The 5,746-nt window shown below is 40.5% G+C and overlaps 1 protein-coding gene across 2 annotated transcripts in view; it reads left to right on the top strand.

Annotated features, from left to right (window-relative positions):
• Positions 1–5,746, top strand: part of LOC111224635 (copine-8) — an 80,340-nt gene that overhangs the window by 43,887 nt on the left and 30,707 nt on the right. The gene's annotated exons all lie outside the window — the stretch shown is intronic.

Raw genomic sequence — 5,746 nt, 5'->3', positions numbered from 1 at the left:
GGGGTGCATGTGTGTCAGCAGGCACGAGTGTTACACTGCAGCCCAGAAGTGGCCCAGACTTAATTACCCATCTCTCGCCAGACGCTGATTGCAAGTCCATGGGTCTTGATTAGAAGATTCACAGTGTTTCCTCACTGCCACACACNACACACACACACACACACACACACACACACACACAAAGGCTAATAGATGTGAATACAAGCCTGATTGTAAGCATTTGAAAAGGGAGGACATGAAAACTCTCTCTCTGTGGCTCCAGTGTGACATGGATTAATAACAATGTTCCTTTTGTGAGAGAGAATTATGGTTTTGAGTTTCCTTTTAGTGGAAATGCGTGTGTGTGATTGTGTGTACTGTGTGTGTACTGTTTGTGTGTGTGTGTGTGTGTGTGTGTGTGTGTGTGTGTGTGTGTGTGTGTGTGTATGTTAGGGCATGACAAAGATTTAGAATGCCAATTGATATCTTTTTCAGGTATTCTCCGTTCATTGGGAATATAATGAAAATGATGTGTTCTTAAGGTGTGTGTGTGTGGGGTGGTGGTGGTGGTGTGTGTGTGTGTGTGGGTGGGGGGGGTGGGGGGGGGGGTGCATGTGTGTCAGCAGGCACGAGTGTTACACTGCAGCCCAGAAGTGGCCCAGACTTAATTACCCATCTCTCGCCAGACGCTGATTGCAAGTCCATGGGTCTTGATTAGAAGATTCACAGTGTTTCCTCACTGCCACACACACACACACACACACACACACACACACACACACACACACACACACACACACACACACACACGGGAAGAGAGCTTGAGATAGTCCTGAAGCACTTCTCAACTTTGGAGTGCTTTTCTGTGTCATGAATACACTCAAAAGAGGAAAGCAGTTTACCTGAGAACAGGGAGTGAAGATGAACTTCCTCCAGAATTTTCAAAAACTCACATTAAAATCATTCGCTTCATGATGAACACTCAACATAGAAAATTAGCTGTTAAAGGACACAATTTTATCTCTTTTTTCACATCTAGATTTAAGCTTTCTCTCTGTCTGTTGGAGTGTAATAATAGTATTAGTATCAACATAAACTAGTGCAGCAGAACAATATGTCGCAGTTACTCAGGTATTTCTTTAATAGGCTGGAAAAACTCACATACATACACATAAATCGCAGTTTAGGAAGGATTTGAGCTTTGAGTTGATCCCTGTTGTCTTTATCACTTATTGTGTCTGTATGCATGTAAGGCAAAACTGTGAGATGCATTATTCACCCAGTAAGTCTGCAGTCCTGACTGTTGCCACCCACATGTGATTTTGAAGGCAGATCTCTCAGCCAGAATAATGACTGTGGCTCTCTGGGAGAAAAAAAAAAAAAAAAAATCTGAGAAGCCAGAGCAAGCATTTGAGGAAATAATGAGCAGAGGAATCCCATTCGATACCCCGCCGCAGGGGCCTGGCAGAGTTGTCATAGCGACATGGATTCTGGGTGCCGCTGCGTGTTTGTGTGTGTGTGTGTGTGTGTGTGTGTGTGTGTGTTGCAGTGAGACGACATGATTGAGACCGAGAGGGTGAGAAACAATAGGACAGAGACGGTGAGAGAGTTTTATAAAGTCTTACTTGTGCTCTTAATAAAGTTGTATTTGCTTCTTCTGTTGCACAGTTGTGGCGATTGGCGTGAACAGACACACAACCCAAGTTTAAAAAAAAAAAAAAAGAACAGGAGAAATTAATCTAGAATTCAATTTGCTGTTTTCACTCAGGTGGTAATGGGAATGTGGAAGAATCATGAATATTTCAACTTTGACTTCTGTATAACCACCATTTCTCCCTGTTTAAAGACTGGAGTCTGGATTTACACCAAATTTTATTCATAGCGAGTGGACTTTTTATGTTATTTCTGTAGAAATAATCTGTTTTTCGTCTTTTTTTTTAGTTACTGAAGTGTAAAATGATATTTTTCAACCAGCTGTTTTCACACATTTTCTGTGTGAATGTTTGACTGGGGTTGGACTCTGGAAGATAGATATAATCAGAGGTGGAAGAGCTGCAAAGTAATTAATGATATATACAGTATGTAGCTGCCACATGAATGCAGTGGAATCAAAAGTAAAATATTTCCATCTGGAAGGTAGTGATAATATAAGAGTAAAGTAGCATAAGATAAATCAAAAAATACCTTTACACTGGTGTTTATTCTTTCATTTCATTTGATTTCAATCATTTAACAGCTCTCCACTTGCAGTCCAAACACTGTTATGTCTATGTAGAAATTCTGTAATGGTCCTCATCATGATGTTGAACTTTACTGATCTCTAACAGCATCATGTTAAGTTCTGATGATGCTTGAATGGCCGGTACACTGACAGCCCACGCAGCTAATTATTTTTAATTAGCTTTACCATTTTGGTGTCCATTCTGCCCTTCAACACGCACCCTGCTGTGTGTGTGTGTGTGTGTGTGTGTGTGTGTGTGTGTGTGTGTGTGTGTGTCAACAGCTGTTTATGCTGCACACAATGTTTGATACTGCTCGTGTCCAACAAGTAATTACCGGAGACAAAAAGGGGGGGGGGGGGCAGGAGAGCATGTGAAAGAGCTCATTATTGAAATGTGGATATTGTTGAATCGTTGAAAATTTGATGAAGTGGGTGGAGAGAGAAGTGCAAATATCAAAATGCCACTTGTCTTTGAAAAAAAATAACCTTTAACCTGCGAATTAATTAAAACGAATCTGTATCTGATTGTGCGAGATCATTTGAAAATATTTTCAGCTTTTTTTGGTCGGGATCCTTCGAGTGTTTCTGTGGTGTTAAATTTGCTGAATTCAGCGTGTGTAATGGAAATGCTTTTAGTAAAAAACCCTCTCTGGAAGTTATTAGTGTTACCAGGAGAGGTTATTTGTCATATTTTTTGCCCGTGCACGTCAGTATATCCACATGGATGTTAATAATCCAAGAGCACGCCTGTGTAAATGATTCACATCACATCGGCCACAGTGCGGCAGAAAAGCCAGAGCCCTTTTTCAAGTGAGGTTGTATTATTGCTAAGAGGGATTCTGCTACTCTGCTACTTTAAAATACAGCAGGTCACTTACTGGTATTTGAAGGCAGATAAAAAACGCCTGGGAACCCGTGCTGCTGGTGTCAAAAATATATCCGAGAGGAAGTATATCAGCATTGCCTTATTGATTTCTGAGCCGTATCCGTCTCTCACCGCATCATCTCTCGTAATGCTAATGCTGCCTGGAAAGGGATTTCTGAAATTGCTCCTGAGAGCAGTGATATCATACAGGAATGTTGGTGGTCAGGGTTTAATACAATTTATCTGTTTCTTAGATAACAGTGATGTGCTGGTTTTAGTCTGAAACCCTGCACCAAGAGTCACGTACAGTAAAGCGTACAAGAAATCAAGAGACTGTTTTCTGCCTGTCCAGTCCCGGGAGCACAGTGGTTACAGTGGATCTCTGTGGTGGGATACATGGATGATATTTGTGTTTGAGGCAGGTGAATTTCTGCCTTTTTTTTCTGGCTTTTTTTCATCATCTCAGTCTTAATTAGTCTCAATCAGTCTGCCTCTGAATATCTTTTACTCACTTTACACACCTAATGCATACTAATTATTTGACCCCATGTGCTAGGTGGAAATAAAAGGAAATAACAAGGAGAAAAAGCCTCCCCTCTCCCTAAGGTGCTATTTGATCTCTTCTTTGCATCTTTGGATCTCTGAGGAAAGGGTATTGCTTTTGCAAGAAAAAAAAAAAAAAAGACAAAGGAGAAATAAAAGTTGTTTCTCAGCTCTTCAGTGCTAAGCATCGGTTCCAGGATCTATTTCATTTTGATAAATCTGCTATTGCGATGACACTTTCCCCCCGGTTCCTTGTGCTGGAGTAAAAGGAGACTTGAATTGCATTCATGCAGAGGTCCTCGACCTCAATTCTGGGCTGTCTAAATGACTGCCTGAGTCAATTTCTGCCAGGTGGTTTTCTTATAGCGGAGCTCATCAGGCGACAGGCTTCTTTGTCAGATTGCAAGACCTTCGATGATTGTTCTGGTCTGAGGATTGTATCTGGAGTAGATACTTTTTACTATATCCAGGCACTGATACAAGTAAAATATAATATATAGTTTAACTAAAATGTAACTGCTTGGGAAAACAAGAATATAAAAGAATTTCGTGTAAGTTTAATGATATTTTTCAGTGTAAAGTCCTTGACCAATATATTATTTGATGGTGTCAAAAATCAGTAAGTGTACATTTGTACTGACCCCAGACAGGAACATAAAATAATCCAAACAGTGGATTAATACCAGTATTAAATTATTTAAAGCTGCTTTAGTCAGTATTTTTATTGATGAAATAACCATGTATAATAAGAAAAGCAGTCACTCATAGTGACAAGCCCACAAAGAAATATCATCTGAATCTGTATTTTCCCTCAGCTCTATGGAGGGTTTCCGCATCTTTCAGCTCGATGTTTTGGTTTTTATGGTTTCGTCTGTCAGTCATCCAGGTCATGGTATCTCTAAGAACTACTGAATACGAAGGCAACTGGATTTGCTTGAGGTTGAACTTGCTTGAGGTCAGCAAGTTCATAGAGCTCTTAGAGAACTTCACTGTTTTGTTTCACCCTCGCTGCTTTCATTAACCCCATTTCCAGGCGCAGCAGGCAGCCATTTTTAGCAACAACAAAAAAAAAAAAAAGCTCTGACAAGCCCCACTGTACACTTCCTGCCCAGCAGCAAACAGCAGACAGGCAAAGTTAGCAACGAGCTGGTTGAACATAGTGGAGCATTTAGCAGCTAAAGAGCCTTATATTTCCCTCAGGAGTCGAAAGCAACAGATCTAAATGGAGAGTGAATATTTGCCTTGGATTCGGTGGTTGGCCAGAGACACAGCTCCAAATGAAGACTAACGTTGCTCCACGTCTGCTCAATATGTGAATAAGCCACTGTTTGCTAACACATATCAACTTTATTAGGTGGTAATATGTCAATGTTGTGTTATACCTTGTAACTTGTGCTGCCCCCAAGTTCCAAAAAAATAAATGAAAAATAAGTAAAAAGATAGATATAAATATATATATATATATAAAGAAAAGATTAATGCATGACGTACTGAGTTCTCCTTCGAGGCCACAATGTTTATTCAGAAAGTGAGTGTAGTGAGTGAAGTGTTTAGAAAGTGCTTATACATACACACACACACACACACACACACACACACACACTCCCACACACTCCCACACACTCCCACACACATGCATCACCTACCTACTCCCACCCTCATAAAAACACCGGCACACTAGTTTGTCACCTAACCTTACCAACTACAGAGCGGTCCACTCATATATACACACACACACACACACACACACCCCACTCCCAACAGTGTTCCTTTTTGTATCCTGGAAATGTTTTGGGATGGTGTGAAGTAGTAAAACTTTCCATGAGGCTTGTTCCCGACCAGAGTCTGAGCACATGAACGCAACATTTCCAGTAGGTCTTACTTCATAATGTGCTCTCACATTTGAGGGTGGGTTCTCTGCATTCATCTGTTGGACCTGCACCCGGTTTAGACTTAATTAATCTAATCAACAGCTGGAACCTTCCATAGATAGATCAGCACATTTGATGTCAAAATAAGAACAGTGCTGAAGGAAAATATATAAAAATCTTTTTATTTTTAGTACTTTCATTCAAACAGTGCTGATGATATTTAACACAAGAGATGTTTTGTGGAAATCTTCCTGCATCACCATCCCC

The sequence above is a fragment of the Seriola dumerili genome, unplaced genomic scaffold, assembly GCF_002260705.1.
Source record: "Seriola dumerili isolate Sdu_G_001 unplaced genomic scaffold, Sdu_1.0 BDQW01000138.1, whole genome shotgun sequence".
Lineage (NCBI taxonomy): Eukaryota > Metazoa > Chordata > Actinopteri > Carangiformes > Carangidae > Seriola > Seriola dumerili.
This window is presented reverse-complemented; position numbering and strand designations above follow the sequence as displayed.